Source organism: Myiozetetes cayanensis, unplaced genomic scaffold (genome assembly GCF_022539395.1).
Source record: "Myiozetetes cayanensis isolate MyiCay16 unplaced genomic scaffold, myiCay2020 scf1, whole genome shotgun sequence".
In the NCBI taxonomy this organism is placed as follows: domain Eukaryota; kingdom Metazoa; phylum Chordata; class Aves; order Passeriformes; family Tyrannidae; genus Myiozetetes; species Myiozetetes cayanensis.
The window spans coordinates 83411220-83428107 of record NW_026086604.1 but is presented as its reverse complement, the minus strand read 5'-3'; positions in this window follow the sequence as shown (position 1 = coordinate 83428107).

Genomic DNA, 16888 nt, shown 5'->3' with positions numbered 1-16888 from the left:
GCAAGGTGTGAAATACAGTTATGAGATCTGTGAAGTGTGTGAAAATGGGGGGTGGGGGCCATTTTCTCTTTTCATGGAGACTCCTATTGACTATCAAGGTGCATTATGATTTTTTGCTTTGGAATGAGCTTTTAACTATTTTCCTTGAAGTAGCATAATTTAAAGCCAGTGGCTGTGAAGGGGGAGGGAGAAGAGCACCATCTAAGTTCTGGCCAAACACAACTTGCATAGTTTGAACACAGAGAGATGCAGGTGAAAGGCTTATTTTAACTGACCAAAGAGGTTGAGGTGTTTCTCTTGGAGGGATGGGGCAGGGAGAAAAGTGGAAGGAAAATCAAGCGGTTGATTTGAACCATAAATTATTTTGCATGTGATGACTTTAAAACTGCATTTAGTTTTGTGACCATTTCTTACTGTTCAAAATAACTACAGATACCTGAAGTGGGGAGGAAAGAAAAAGCAAACAAGAAGAAAACCTGGAAACGTTTTCTCTGTTTAGTATCTTTTTTACGTTCACTATGTGAAAGCATTTGAAGTACTTCCTACCTCTGTCAAATTCTGTTTATAGTTTCTGAGGTCAGCTTCCTTCCTGTTATAATTTCGGTGGCATTGTAAATTATATGTTTTACTCCTGTCAACACCAAAGGCAAAGCAATTTGGTTGTTTTTTTTTTTTTTTTTCAAACAATATTTGTGTCAGTATTGGTTTTTCTAATATGACCACAGTTACAACTGTTTGTTGAAAGGGTTTCATATGCCAGAGGAGCACCAATATTCAAAATTTGGTTCTGCTAAGCAGTTCTTCCTACTGCTGTAAACTGTTTTAGCCTTGTGGGTTAATCAGAAACAAGGAGTTATATTTTAAGCTGAGATACAGTGTAATGGGGTTTGTGGAAAAAACACAGGATTCATGTGAAAACCCCTGTGGCCTTTTAGACAGGCATAAGCATGGTGTTTACATCAGCATTTGTCAGCGGCATGGAGGCGGGGAAACACCGCCTTCAGCAGAGGGCTTTCAGGAAAAAGTAAAGCATTTTCTCTTGCAAGCTCTTAGATCACTGTCTGTGTATACTTGTACAGAAGGGGGAAGAGGGGGGTGGGGAGGGCAGAGAGAAAGAGAAAGAGTACTCACCGATAAAGCCCAGTGGTTTGAAAAAATCGTATCTCTTTTCCCAGGTATCTGAACTGTATCTGAAATTTAGATAAACCTGGATGACAAGATGTAAAAGATTGCCATGGTGGTTTTTAACTGAACTCTGATCTGGCTTGTAGGAGGCTAAGAGTTATTTATTAGTAATTGAGTGCTTGTGAGTTTGGTCTGCTCTGAAGAGAAGTTGACAGGTGCCTGTGACTCTGGACAGTTAGGAGGTAGCTGGTGTGTAGCTCTTTCAAGCGCTTTAATTTCAAGTGTGTAGTCAGGTAAGCACATACTCTTTGCATCTCAGTGGAGTGGTTACATCCACTGCAACCCACAACCACTGCTGAGCTCTAGGAACCAACTGACCAAATGCCTGCAGATTGCTCAGTGCCTTGACCATGCTGAAATGACAGTCAAGAAGGAGCTAACTTGGGGTGTCTCAGAATAAGATTCTTTGAACTATAGACATTGATTAACTTATGAACATGCTGATTGGATGGGTTGTCGTTGCCCTTTTGGCAATCGGCAAGAGGAAAAAGCAATCGCCTGTGCTCAAGTGGAAACTGAAAAACAGGCCAAATGCCTTGGTATTGGGCTTGGATTTGTTTTTCCACTTGGCACTGGCAGAGACTGACTGGAAAGCTGATGTCGGAGTGGCTCTGCATAGGGTGATGTTCTACAAAAAGCCAATTGTCAAGAATGGGTAGAGCCTAGTCCAGGTTTTGAGCTCTTAGACAAGAGTAGCTTCATGCCCTGGTAAACAATGGCAATGAAACATAGGACTTGATTTTGCAAATGCATTTTTATTGTTTCTACACAGCACGGCTGCCATGCATGTCTCTGCAGGCAGCTGGCAGCCTCTACCACTCCAGCTTACAGCGCTGCCAGCTGAGGCCAGACCTGGGACTGTATGGTGGGCACTGCTCTCAAATCAGTCTCCCAGGCTTCAGCTATCATTTCCTGCTCCCTTCAAAAGGCAGATCATGATTTATGAAAAAAAATTTGCCTTTTAAGCTAAGAGGACAGATTCAAGTGACTTCATAAACCAGAGCTAATGTGTGCTCTCCAGATTCCTGGGAAGTGTTTTCATCTTTGACCCTTGGGCTCACTCTGTTTTGGTTTGAAGACCAGTTTCTGAATTCTTGCTCTAGAAACGTCTGAAATCCAAAAACTTACAGACTCTGGTTGTCCTGTCTGCTCACCTCAGCTTTTAATCCCTTTCCTGGACAAGCAGAAATTATATCTGTGTATTATAAACAAAAGCACTAGAGGAAGTTTGGTGAATGTCCACATGAACCTGGTGAGGTTAGAGCAGATACTTGCATCTTCCCTGAAATCTGCTTTCCAAGCTCTCTCAGCTGTATCAGTGCTAGTGCAATGTGTACATCACTACGTGCATGAAACATTTCATTGCATCCTCACCATGTTGTTCATCTTTCTCCTTTTTGCTTCCTTTGTACAGAGCAGATGTTTAAATCTGGATCAGGCAGCTAGAGGAAATCCCTGATTTCTTCAGTTCTGCAAGATCCAGGTTCTGTCTCTCAGCTGGGGATGGCCAGCGCAGCACAGGCAGTGGTCAGACACTTTCAGGTTCAAGCACTTCTGCTGTTTGTCTTCAAAATACATTAGCCTGTCTCTGTTGATGGGTGAGTCCTACTCATAGATCAGGGAATGTTTATCTCATACAGTCTTATGCCTTCTCCTCCTGGTGTAATATAAGCACTGGCCTTGGCGAATGGCCATGAAGAAATTTCCTTTCTTTCCTGGTGGTTGCAGCTATCTAGTAATGTGCATTGCTAAATACCTTGTTGTTGGTCTAGCTGCCTTTTGGCTCTCTCTTGGGTCCTCTCTCAGTTTTCCTCTACACTGACCACAAGATCTGAAGGCAGATAGAGCCTCTTACTATTTACTCAGTGTCAAGCATGATGGGGCATGCTGACATTCGAAGGTCAGCCTCTGAACAATACCACAATTCCTCTAATTGTGAGTAGGATGTCCTCGTGTCTTGCCAGTTGTGACTCTCACCCTCAAAACCATGAGCTGCTCAGCAAAATATAATCATGGCAATCCTTTATGCTAGGCTTTCCCATAGGAAGGTAGTGTGCAGCTTCTCTCAGCCTGAGCCACCACATATTTTTCTCAAGGAGGTGATTGAATCAATTGTTTCTCACACTCCTGTCACAGCCATTCATAATTCTCTCATACATACAAAGGCTGAGCATTTCCAGTTCCTAGCACAGAGCATCTAACCTCATATAAAATTGCTTATAGAGCTGGATGTCCTACTTTTTTCCTTTGAAACTTCTGGGTTTCATGACTTTTATATCCTCGGAAACTGAAGTTATGGGTCAGGTCTTGTTTCATCTCCAATAGCTCATTTTCATTTCCTTTTTTCACACATGATCAGGAGGTTTAGCCCTCTTCATGACTGTCCCCTCCCACACTAAAAACCCATGCAAGGAGTAGTGAGAGAGAAAGACTTCAAAAACAGGGTGAATGACCTCATCATGTATCTACTGTAGAGACGTCAATCTCCAAGAAATAGGAAAGGTCAGAGCTGTTTAGAGCAAAGGGGTTTTCACAATATAGCTAAAAAACCCAGACTGGGTCTGAAGAGTTCTTGCTGTCCTTACCCTTTATCTCATCTTTTCCCAAACTATTTGGTGACCCTCCATCCAGAGGCTGCTGTGTGGTTTTTAGTATAGATTACCATCCTACATACCATTGCCAGACATGGATTTTCCAAAAGAAAATGGTGAAATAAATGACAGATGTTTGCATGGGAAGATTGCAAATTCTTTTTTTTTTTCTTTTTAAACCAAACACAATTTTTGTCTTCCAGAGCTTCTCTCACCCTCAATATAACTGATTTCTGGAAGTTTTAATTGCACCTTCTTAAAAATTTTATTATTTCAACTAATTAGTTTGCATGGTTTCTGAACTTTGTGAGCAGCTGCTGGGAGAGAGGCAGACAAGCCTTCTTTGTGGTGCTGGTGGTGGCAGGAAGGTGGAAGACCTGGGAGCTGTCTGTGTCCCAGGGACCATGAGCTGGGGAATGAGTTTGCCTGGTGTCACTGGGTGTGGATACAGGTCACCCGTACCAGCAGACAGCCCCAGACTGAGGGGTGACTCCGAAGTCTCACTTTCCTTTAAAACCATCCCTTTACAAATAAAATGGCTTACCTACAATCCCCACACAGTTACAGACACTGTCTAAATATAGCAAGCATCGATGTCTATCTGTAAATTACAAGGAAATGAATAAATCGAGGCGACACAAACCACAAAAAGGAAGTTTGAGATCGGCCTGGAGCTGTGATAGGTTGGCGTCTGCTGAGAGACCCTGCCGAACCTCCGCCATCCACTACAGAGGTGACACAGCCGCCAAACATGACCAGCCTGTCCGGGCTCCCCGGCACGCATATCCATGTGCTGCCACTCTCCAGGGATCTGACCTGTGTCTACTGGTCTAGACCTGTGCCTTGGGGGCACCTGCGTCCACAGGAAAGCCAAAGGCACCTCTGGCATCTGGGGTCCCTGCCACAGCAAGGGGACAGTGTGGCCTTTTCTGGAAATGAGTGAGTTCATTTCTGGAAGGCAGTAGTGGGGGGTGCTTCAGCACTCAGGGGCACGCAGAGAAGATTAATGCAGGAAGTTGAAGCATGATTTTTATGCTGCCTACCATCCTGCAGCCTGCTAGGTGCAGATATTTGGCAAGGTTACTTGACCCGGCTTCATTTTTTTATTATGAAGGTGGATTACTTTTTTCTTTGAAAAATTTTAACAAAACCAGAACCATTAAGTAAAGTATGAAGGTGTTGCATACTTAGTGTGTGTATGCAGCTAGCAAGCCACCCTCACCCCTCTTTAATGCTCTTTTACACAAGTGTCAAGGTTCATTCCCATGTGAGTGAGATGCTAATGATTCACTAGAAGTTTTATGAAAATATTGGGCTGGGGAGAGGAGATACAGAAAGATCAAGTGCAAATCTGCATCTGCTGCAGGCTCTCAACACATATTAGGCACTTAATTTTTTAGAGTCCTCCTGGACAGGAGTGTCCATTGATGTCTTGTACCTTATTAAACCAAAGAGACTGCACTGTAGGACATGGTCAGGTAATTCTGCTGCTCCAAAACTCCATCGTACCTGCAAGGTCTTATGGAAAACAATCCACACACTCCAAGGGCTGGCTAAACCCATTTCTCCTCCTTCCACATGCTTGGTGTTCCCGGGATGAAGTCTGTAGCTCTTGGCACCAACAATCCCTTCCCCTAGCCACCAGCCTTTGGGCAGGAGAACATGAGTGCTCATGTGCAGCCTCTCCTTCCAGCCCCTTTGGCACACCCCTGTGGATGGGCTAGTACTGAATTAACCTGGCAGGATGCAAGGATTATCAGCATTGCTCTTTACCATTCCAGCCAAACTGTGTCTTCCCCTGGAAAAACTCCATCTTTGGAGGAAAGAGGTGGAGGAGGGTGGCTGCAGGCATGGACCCAGTGGATGCAAGGAGCAGGTGTGGAGGAGAACAGTGGGTTGAGGACAGTTCAGTTGCCAGGTATAGCTGGTGATCGTTAGGGACATTTAGTACGTGCTGCTAAGGTGAGTTAGCTTTGCCTTTCACAAGGGAAGGGGCAAGTGGGTCTGGGGTGGAGAAGTGGCTTTTGGCCAGGAGGAGAAGTCAGCTAATTCTCAGAAATAAGGCAGCACGTGCAGATCTGAGGAGCAGGAAAGGCATGAAAAAAAAATTTAAAAAATAATACATAAAGGCAGCTCTCCCACCCCAACTCTAAAAAAAAAAAAAAAAAAAAAAAAAAGGAAAGGAAGAGAAGTTAAAATTGACTGGAAGAAGAGGTGGAGAGGTATGAGCTGATGCTTGTCACTGTAACAGGGAAAGTCAGTTATGGGGTGGGGGCAATGGGAGCTGTGATAGGGTCTGGAAGAGCTCTGTGAGGGTTGAGAGAGGGATACCATAAGAAAATGGGCCAGGAGCACACCTGGCAACCATTCCAGGGCAGGGTGGGGGAGGGAACAGGGAGTGAAAGGGGGTGAAAGAGCTCTCCAAGGGGCTGCAGTGGGGCCTTGGCCATGAGGGAGGGTGATAGTGGGGCTGCTAAGTGGAGGGCAGGGAAGGGTTTGAGGAATACAGGGTAGGGAGTTTTGCTTGGAATAGGGGAGAAAGCTTGAGGAAGAGCTTGGAGGGAGAAAAGGAGCAGAAGGCATAGCAAGAGGGATGTTGCAGCCACTGGTGCTCTGGCAAGCAGGAGATCAGGAAAGAGGAAGAAAATGGAGGATAGTGATGGTCAGAAGTAAGGACCTGGTTGTGTTTAGAGGAATCAATGTTAGGTATGTGTCTAGGTCTAGAGGAACTGGAGGAAAGGGTTATCGGAGGGCCTTGCCAGGAGGTTTTTATCCATACTTAGAGAATGGGAAAAAGCACCTCATGAGTTGGAATAGAGCAAGCCAGAATGAACCCAATGCTACAGAGAGAGAAAATTGGGAGACTCAAAGCTGTTGGAGTGGCCCTGAGGGAACTTTGTGCAGAGGGGCAAGGGGAGGCTGAAAAAAGCAGCAAAACCACAGCCAATGATACAGCCGAGGTCACGGCAAGGCCAGGTGGAGAGACAAGAAGATGATGCTGGGAGAGAGACAAAGGTGACCATAGAGAAGGAACTGAGAGGCCAGTGATCAGATAAGGAGTAGAGCACAGCCTGAAGAACGTTTTTAAGAGGAGTGAAAGTTAACAAGTGGTCCTGATGCGGTGAAGCCTTAGTAAAAGTGGGATGTTGAATATTTCCTCGGTTCCTCAACAAAGTCAAGCGAAGCTTCTTTGGCTTCAGGTAAGTGTCTCCCCACAGATACCCACGTGCTCCTGCTCCGGCCCAGCCATCTCCAGCTCCATGTTTGGAGATAGAAAGTGAAAAGTATTACTTTCGGAACAAAGACAAGAATTCCTGTGCAGTCCACCAGGGAATCTTGTCATGACTGCCAAGGGTTTAATGGGCCAAGAAGGCTGATTTTACATAGCGAATAGTTCAATTAATCATTAATTTTATTGCCAGTGATGCAAAAGAACCAGCTGCCATTGCTAATTAACACTTCTTGTCTGCAAAGTCCAGCTCCTAGGACTGGCAATGCCATGACCATGCTCCCAGCAGAAGGTACTGCTGTGAGCTGGAGGGATGCAGGGAAGCACGGGTGCCCAGCATGCATGGGGTTGCTCTGGACCAGATAGTCCAGCAGAAATGGTCCTTGCCTCTCCAGGAGCATGCAGCCAACCCTGCACATCCAGTGTGTCCATCTCCCTGAGAGCCCCTTGCAGTCATTCTGGGGCTGGTCTGGGGGAACCACTGCTCCTCTCCTCCGTCCCATGGGTGGAGGGGAGAGGTTAAATGCACCAGGCAAAGGTCATCTTCCTGATGCTTGAGAAGGATTCATGCTGATGGCAGTGCCTGTAAAACATCTTCAAGCTCACAGCCCCTGTGTTTTGGGTCCTGTACAAACATGGGGCAAGGTCTTCTGCCTGGCAAGTGGGGAAGTTAACCTGCCCCCAATGTGTGGGGGAAACATCTGGTGAGGTTTGCTAAGGAGCAGATAAAGGTCTAGGGTAGGTCCAGAGTAAAGGTTACCCAAAGCCATCCATCCACCCCTGAAATAATGCTATGCTTATTTGTGAGAAATCGTTTAGATTTGCTTTTAAAAGCACTGGAAGCAGGTGACTTTTAAGATAGCTACACAAAGCAAAGGTGCCATTTATCACTTCTTATGCTGATGATTAAAGCAAAGGTTTTCTTTTCTCTCTAAGGAATATTGTGAGTTGTGTTCAATTGTGTTAAAGACAGCAGTAGCAACAACAGAATAAGTATTATTTGAGTGGAAACTGAGGTGTTAGTGAAACACTCACAGTCTAAAAAACTGGAGTAGGGCAGGACTGGGATAGTGGTCTGAAATTGATTCCAATGACTTTGTGGGCTGAGATGTCACTCCAAATAGTAAAGTCTGTTTTCTTAAAAACCAGAGATGACTTCAGTAATTTGGGAGTGGTTCTGTGATGTTACCTGACTGCCTGTGTTTTGATGGCCAATTCGGAACTGAAGTAACTGATGCAGTGGAAATAATTATCTCACTGTCTGATTTAGTCACTCCAGCAAGGTGTTTGCAGAACGTGGCTGTTTTGTATAGGATAACAAAAAAGCAATGGGCTGCCTAATTCAATTAAAAGCGAATAGCTACAGTCTAGGCACTGACAGCATGTGGGAGGAAGTGGTGTTGTTTCCACTGTGACTGGCAGCAAGTGACTAGCAAAAACAAGGTGGTTTGAGGAAGGCTTGCGTGTTAATGGCATTTCCCTGTTCTGTTTGTCAAGCAAAGGTGGGAATATAGAGTCAGAATTTACTTGAATTCGTTCCTTTACAAGAATAGATGAGGGGCCTCCATGGGAACGATTTCGAATTGCCGCGACACACAGGCAGCACCCTGAGCTTGCCTGCAAAGCGCCCATTTGTGTGAGTGGCAGGTACCTTAAAGTCACTGTGGGTGAAACAGAAAAAAAAAATCACTGTGCACAGAGCAGGCTGGAGATGGTGGTTTGTCTGCTGGGAGTGCTGAGCTGCTTTCGCTCTCTCTCTCTGTGGCAGTCGGACTCCCACCGCCTGCTGTCAGCTGGAGTCTCGTACCTAGAAAAAGTCTGCCCATGGCGTGGCTGATTCACTTCATACTTGCAGCAGTTGTAGGCCCACGTTGCGGCCATGGGCTCAGCAGTCTGGCTGCGGTGTTGGACCAGAGTTGTTTCCAGAAGTGAATCAGACTCTGTCTGATGGCTGTAGCAGGCGTGGTAACCCAAAAGTGTCTGAGAGCACCTTCCTCTCTGCCTGTCTGTGTTCATCTTTCCCTCAGTATTCCCTCATGAAAAGGCCACTTGTACTGGTTCCGGGTGTTCCATCCTACAGGACAGGCTATAGAATGTTAATTCCCTTCTGAAAGATGACTTTGCATAAAGAGAAAATATTTCTTTATCGAAATTCATTAAAAGAAATTGCCAATAAGTAATTAAACCCAGCCTTTCACTGGCATAATCTTCAGTCAGCATCTTGAGAGAGAGACATACCTAAGGTGCAGGCCAGAGAAGGACAGTTTCTGGACTCTGCCCACCCCTTATGGGAGGCTGGCAGTAAGCAGGGATGGCAGTTCTTGCCCATCACAGATGTGTTTTGGATTCCTGGCATGCTCATCTTCTGGAAGCACTGGTTGCCTCCTTCATAAGCCTGGAGGAATCCTGGTTGGTACTTTTGGTTTGGCAAGAGCATGGCTGGATGATGCATGGGGTTGCGTGACAGCAAGAGGCAATGGAGAGGAGGTGATGTACATGGGAGGAAGCACCAGACAACAGCCTGAAGACTGAGCCTTCCTCATCACTACCTGCAGCAGTGAGGGTGCAGCAAATAGTGGGTAGCAAGTCACTCACCCCTGGGGCCATTGGAAACAGCACATTGGGCAGTTGGGGCTGTAGCTGTCTCTGCCACAAATCTGCAGAGAACAGAGTACATGTGTGCAGAGGAGGAGGCAGGAGCTTCTCAGCACAGAAATTTGGCTGTATTCAATAAGGCACAGGCTGACAAGTACGTGATGCCTCTCTCACTGGAGCAGGGATTCCTCTGCAGCACTGCGCTCCTACTTACGGCTCTCACTCTACTGTAGAGCACAACCATCCTGGCCATGCTGGGTGCCTGGGAAGACAGAGCCTGCGTGTCCTTCAGCATTCTCTAGCACCAGCCACAGGGGCATCTCTGGGAAAGCAGTGAGAGGAGAGGCAGAGTCTCCTGTGCGATCAAAGATGCCTTCATACCACTGAATGAGTGTCCTGGTCTCTTGAGGATATTACCCACCCCCCGCCCCCAATATCATAACTCAAGGATGTGCCCAAAGCAAAGTTAACAAGAGCATGGCCAAGTGGTGCACATGGCTGTACTGCATAGCTCCAGCTGTTCCAGGGCTCTGAAGTCCCGTGTTCTCAAGCCGTGCCCACAGCTGATGGTATTTGATGTTTTGGTTGTCTGAAATGGTTTCCACTTCCATCTGAGCCTGGCAAGGGCAGCTTCTGCCGCTCAGTAATGGGGATTGGATGAGCTGGGCACTGCTGGGAGGGACCAGGCTGCTTCACCTCTAGATAAAACCCCTATTATAGCTGTTGTTAGCCAGCCATACAGAGACAGCATCTACTTGACCACATTTACTTACGTAAAAGGGCAGTTCCTTTTGTTCTGTGGTCGGCATCAGGAACTTCACACCAGTGATTGTTTTTTATTTATTTGTTGTTTTCACTTACCCATTTTGAATGGGTTTACCTCCTGCTCTCCTTTCCCGCCAGGCCCCTGCTCTTTTATTCTCACTGCTTCTGCCTTCCTCTAACTCAGCAGCACTGGTTGAGGAGGCACGCAAGGTGGCTTCCTAATGTTCATTTTTTTCAGCACCTACATTGTCACTGCCTGTGCTGGTTGGCTTTAACAAACAGCAAAACAAGCTCCCTGGGGTTTGCATGGCCCTACGCCATGTTAAACCCCTCTCTGACCCAATGGAATGTGGAAAACCCTTGTCCTGAGTGATGTGAAAGTCCCTGGCCCAACACCCACTCCCACCTCACAGCTCTGCAGCCGAGCCATGCTCATAGCAGCAGCACCTCGGAAATTGAGCTGCATCCCGAGTGGGAATGTTTGTGGGTTTTTTCGTCCTTGTTTGCTTTTTTCTTTCCCTTCTGCCGTCACAGGTCTGTCTGCTTTGCCTCCGCCTGTCAATAAGTTGGGGCTGCTGGACAATAAACATTCTGTTTTGCAGAAGAAGCAGTGAGTTTTGTGACATTTGGGGTTTGGGCTTTTGTTTGTTTGGGCTTTTTTTTTTTTCTTTTTAAATTCAGTAAGTGATGGGAGGAAAGTAGAATTTCATTAAGATTTTTCTTGGGGAAAATAGTCTCCAACAAAAAAGAAAAAATAAATAAAATTTAAAAAAAAAAGAAGAGCTGCCATTCTAAAATACTTCACACCAGCAAGGAAATTTGAAATCAGGAGGAGGGGTCCTGGCCCAGTCTAGTCTCCCAAGTCACCTGTGTGCTCTGGTGTGGACATCTGTGCCATGCACGGGTGCAGCTGAGTCAGCAGAGACATTGTGATGCCCAGACACCTCTCTCCCTGGAGGTGCAGCTGGGGCTGAACAAGGCAGGCTTTAACTCGATGGAGAAGAGGCTTGCTGGTGCAGAGGACACCCCTTTACCCCTGCCAAGAGCAGAGATTTTGAGGCTTGGCTCTTGGTCCACTGGCAGAATCCCTCCAGGGCTGTGCCTCGTAGGTGCCCAGAGGGAAGCCAAGCAGAGGGGATGCCTCCCCAGGAGCAAGGGTTGGTCCTGCACGATTCAGCTGCAGCGTGCTTCTGGGTGGTGAGGCAGGGGCTGGAGGAAAACTTGTGCCTTGCAAGCTGGGGCCCCCAGCAACCCTGCAGCTGACTGGGGTTGATCTGCACAGTGGGGCTGAGTCGGCTCAGGGGCTGTGTGTGCGATGCTCGGCTTCTTCTAAAAACAGAAGACTTACTCAGAAGCAGAATTGAGGTGCCACTTGCCTTTACTCCAGCTCTTTTATATATAGTACCCATTTCTCCTGATTTTACTTCAGCAGTTACTGTATGAATCGCAGCTCAGAAGTGTGTGTGTATGTGGGAGTGCAGGGACAACTGAGTGCTGCTGGCCAAGCTGGAGCTGCTGGTTTGCTGTTGGATGTGGGAGTTCCCTCTGCAGGGTTTGTGTCGGAGAGCAGACTTCATCCACCAGGCAGCTGTTAGGGGGTGTGTGGGGCTAATGTCACCTTAAGTGAAACTGGGGCTCTTCTTTTTCCCCAGGGATAGGCCAAGAGCATTTTCATCAGTGTTTTCCTTCCTGTTGCTGGTTTTTTTCTTTCTATTTTTTTTCCCCATTTTTTTTTTAAAGAAACATAGACAAGCTGCAAAACTAAGGGGTTTGTTTCCCTGCAGCGCAGGACGGTGCAGAACACTTGTATTATTCCTCCAGCCTTTTGAAGGGAAGTGCCCAGTGCCACCTCCAAGAAGCATGTTAGCTCAAAACACATGCTCAAAGGGAAGGAAAGAGAGCAATGGTGGTTTGACCTTACCTTCAGGCACCTTGATGCTGGAGGTGGCAATAGGCTGCTTTCAGTTTGTCTGAAACTCAGAAGATCCCCAGACTCATCAACAAAATGTCTCGAGGAGCCGCAGCGTTCCTGTTGCCCTTTCCCAGCACATGCCACGGTGATGTAAGTTGATGCTACTTTTACTTCGAGGATTCCCAAACTGATGAATCAAGGCCTCTGTTTATGACAGCAATTCAGAACACGCATAAATGGAGGGACGGTTTCTTTATCTCTTGGCGTTTTTACAAAGCTATGGCAACAAAAACAGAGATTCATAACAGCAGAAGAGAGATCACTGGAGCAGTCTGAGGTATTTTACTAGAGAAGATTCACATAGACACCAGTCTTTGGCCCACATGGTTATAAGCAGAGATAAACAGAAATGTCTCTTTTTAAACACTGAGGTTGCCCTACTCAGAGTTAGGGAATTTAAAAGCAAGGGACATCTTTCCATACTGGTCACTTTAAAGAACAGACTTAATTTTTCTTTTTTCCAGCAGTAACAGAGTAACTTCTGAAAAAGCAGTATGTCCAGTCTGAAGTTTCCTACTCTGATTAATAGAAGTAGGGCACACACGTGAATGCAGACAGACACACACAAATCAGGTCATGTTGGAACCAAAATCAAAACAGACCCCAAAAAAACCCCAGCCCAACACATACCCTTGAAAAACTCTGAAGTTTGATTGAAGCTTCTGTGAAGGTGAGCTTGAGACCATCAAACAAGAACTTTCAGGGATTTGGGTGCTCAATTTTTACTAATGCTCTCCTCTGCTTTACTGTCTAGATACCAAACCAAAATGAGGTTGTCAGCTGCAGCAGCGTCTAATAAGGGACATTACTTGTCCTCAGAAGCTTCCTTTCTAAATCAATGGGGCAAGTGGCAGGAGAATGGAAGCATTACTAACTAGATTCCTTCTTTACTGCAACCTTTGAAAAAAATTATACAATGAAAGGGTTGATAACAAAAATAATGAGGTTCTGATAAGTAAAAAAAAATAAAAAACTTTTAGCACATGGACAGCACTTTTTGAATGGAGTCATATGCCTAGGAGATGTGGAAACCACACCATGGATCCCTTTGCAGTCTGAAGCACCAGACCTGCATCTTCCCAGGCTACTTAGGGCTGCTGTAATCAGCCCTCCAGGTACCCAGCCCCAGGAAGGCCCCACAACTCCCCATTATGAATGCACAGTCTCAGGTATTGTCCTTACTGGGGTAGTGCTGCCCCAGCTGGTGGTGAAGGAAACATTTCCAGGAGCTGGCCTTAATGCTGCTCCTTGCCTGTCCACAGTCAGAGTCATCTGAAAAATGAAGGATCAGGCACACAAATAGCTGTAGGCAGGCCCGGCAGGATGCTTTTCCAGCTCTGCATTGACAGCTGAGGTCTCAACACAGACATCTGTTGGTGGGGAGCTTGTGGTGTCAATTTACCTATGACTTTCCCATGGACTCCAAGGTGCTAGCTGGAATGATGGTGGGATGGTGCCTCCCTGGAACGATGGTGGGGTGGTTGTGTGGCAGCAGTGAGAGGCAGGTGTAGGCTGATGGTTACCTCAAAAGCTGCTTTTGAATGGACTTGCTAATGATCATGAGGGAAAACCGGCAGCTAAGCTGGGAATTGATGTAAGCTCCCTTGCATCCCTTCAGCACCATAAGAGGGAGGTTTCTCCATCGTGCCTTGGAGTGATGAGCCCACAGAGAAGACAAGGTGATGAAAACAGACCTATCAAAAGTAAAACCAACCAACCCCAAACCCCAACAAGCAATTTCATGAGCAATTGCATCCATTATCCTAATTAAGAAGAAAAATGCCAGAATTCTGGACAGGAGTGATTACTCACCATCTCATCTCACTGAGACAGGTACTTCTGTGGGTGCAAAAGGAGGCTAAAGGAGTTGAAGAATGAAAGTATTTCTCTGGCAGGCTTGGAAAACAGAGTAGAGATAAGGGATGGTTTTGGCACAGGTCTGAGAATTTAGAAAGGCCTCTTGGCTTGTGATTTGGAGGTGCTGGTCCCCACTGTGGTTCTGTCTAAAGTAGTGGGTGTTTAGCTTGTCAGGAACTGAACCCTTTATTTACAAACACACTCATCATTTAGAAGCCCAGTTATTTACAAAGCCTGTTGTTGAAAATGCCTTGCCTTGAACTCTCATAAGAAGACTTTATCAGAGAAGTTTCAGATTGCTTATTTGCTTCGGGTTGGTTTTTCTTTTATTCTTATTTTGCACTCCATTTTCAGTACTATTGACATAAAGGAGAAAATTATGAAGGCCACACGGGCAAAAGTTAAGGAATATCAGCATTTGACTTGTCTGTGCAGTGCTTGTGTGCCTGAGTATGTAGTTTCCTTAGCTTAAGGAGACAGAAATGGAAGGGAGAGCAAATATGCAATAAGATAGGGTTCCATTTTATTGGACTCTTTTTGTCTGCAGCCTGCTGTTACACCTCCTAGAGGTACTCCAAGTTGCCATACTTCTGATTAGTCCTCACCCAGCATGTCCCGACACGCTCCAGGCCCTTGATCCCTCACTGCCTCCCTTTCCCATCACAACCAACTCTAAGGTAAAATTTCTCCCTCCATCCTTCATCCCTCATCTCACCCCAAGCCACGTCTGCCCTCTCCTCCAGCTCCTTCTGCTCTGCCAGCAGCAGCTTCGGAGCTCAGGCTGCTGCCACCAGCACCATCTGGGCTTGCAGTGGTGGGACCTTCCTACTGGATGAGAACGCAACAAGACCCATCCGCCCCAGAGCTGCAACACTAAGTTTCATGCAGGGGAGCTCAGGTGCAGACCTCAGGGAGCCCTGAATCTGGAATAAAAGCTAGGGAGGATTTTTTTAGCTGTCCAGCTTTGGTGAGTGCTTGTGAGCAAGAGGATTTATCTCTTCAGAGGCTTGTAACTTGGTAAAATTTGGATGGAGGTTTTTCACAGGCAAGTGGCACATTTCTGACACACAAGCCAAAATCCTGCCACATTTCAAGCCGTTTTTCCAAAGCCTGGGGACATGAGGAAAAAGTCACCAAGCTTCTTGAAGCATGGAAGTGGGGGGTAAGAGCATATTTTCTTCCATCTAAATGATCAGCAACCACTTAAAATTTCCAGACAGAGAAAACATACTGCAGCAGACTCCAACCTGAGATATTTTAGCCTAACATTGCAAGCAACCATAATTACGAAACATGAGGCAACCGCTAGATTTTCTTGTGCCCCATTTCTACATTTTTGAAAGACTGAAAGCTGCTGTGCAGGTGTAATTGTTATGGTTGCGAAGAAGCAGCACTCTGCTTTTCTTCTCCCCCCACCTCCTTTTTTTCTGAATGAAAGTGTTTTACAAATGAAAAATGAGGTTTCCTGAAATGAAGGGTTGCCTTTTATTCTGAGTTGGCTTCCATGAAATGTATTTGTGAGCCTTTCATCCTTACTTCTGAACTTGCTGTGGGGTGACAAGCAACCATACTGCCCTGGTCATCTTGGCCACGCAGAGTCCAGTGGGGCAATTGAGGAGATTCTGGGTAGCCCCACTAAAACGCTTGTCACTCTCTTGGTTGCCTGACTCCACATTCAGAATTAAACCCCACGTACCTTTGCTTCTCCTTGGGGCCTGTGGGACACCTGGGGAGGCACAGGCTGCAGGAGGGTCGCCTCTGTGCGATTGTATCTGGGGATACAATCCCAGCCAGTGCACCCTTTTGATGACATCCTGGGGGAAAGACTTGGCTGCCTGGACAGCATCACCCACCCCACTGGGGCATCAAAGTGTCCTGTTTCCCCATACTGGTGGAAAAAGGTATCCCTAGACTGCTAACCAGGTATGACCTGCACTAGCCCTGATGGCAACTGGCTAACTCATTCTTTCTTATGCTTTCTGACTCATCTCCAAGACTTTCGTCCAGGTCTTTACGCTCTCTCTTTAATGACCTACCTTTGTGCACTAGTCCCTCTTTTCCCCTTAATTGCTGCTGCCTGGACTGCCACCAGGAAGGGTAAGAAACAGAGTCCCATTCCCTGGAATGAGAAAGCACAAGTGTCTCCAGAAATGCAGCCTGACCAGCACAGCCCCCACGGGCAAGTGACAGCATGAGGAGACATTGAGCATGTACTGGAGACTGTGGGCCAAGGCCACTGTGACCATACCTAGGAACAGCCGATACTCACGAGGGGAGGTTCCGACACGGGAATAGCAGCACCTCAGTGCGCTTAGAGGTTCTCGATAACACAGTGAGCACCAAAACTCTCCCTCCTGAGGAAAAAGCAATGCAACTGTATATGATAACTTCACTCTCTCTAATGCTAACCTGCTAGACTTGCAATGCCACAAAGCATTGCTGAGGCAATAGCTCAGAAAAATTAAAAGCCTGGTAAGTTAACCCCTTACCCCTTGTGCATACGGCCGATGGGCACAGCAGTACTGCTGAGGAAAAACTATCTTGATGCAATTTTGGGCAGGCTGTAGGAGCTGCAGGGAGGCTGAAGTGGAATCTTCCACCAGGTAGGCAGAAAGGACAGACGATGTTACGTAAAGCTAGAGCACTTACTCCTCCTCACGCTCAGGAAGGCATCATGCTTTTTTAGAGCAGTCC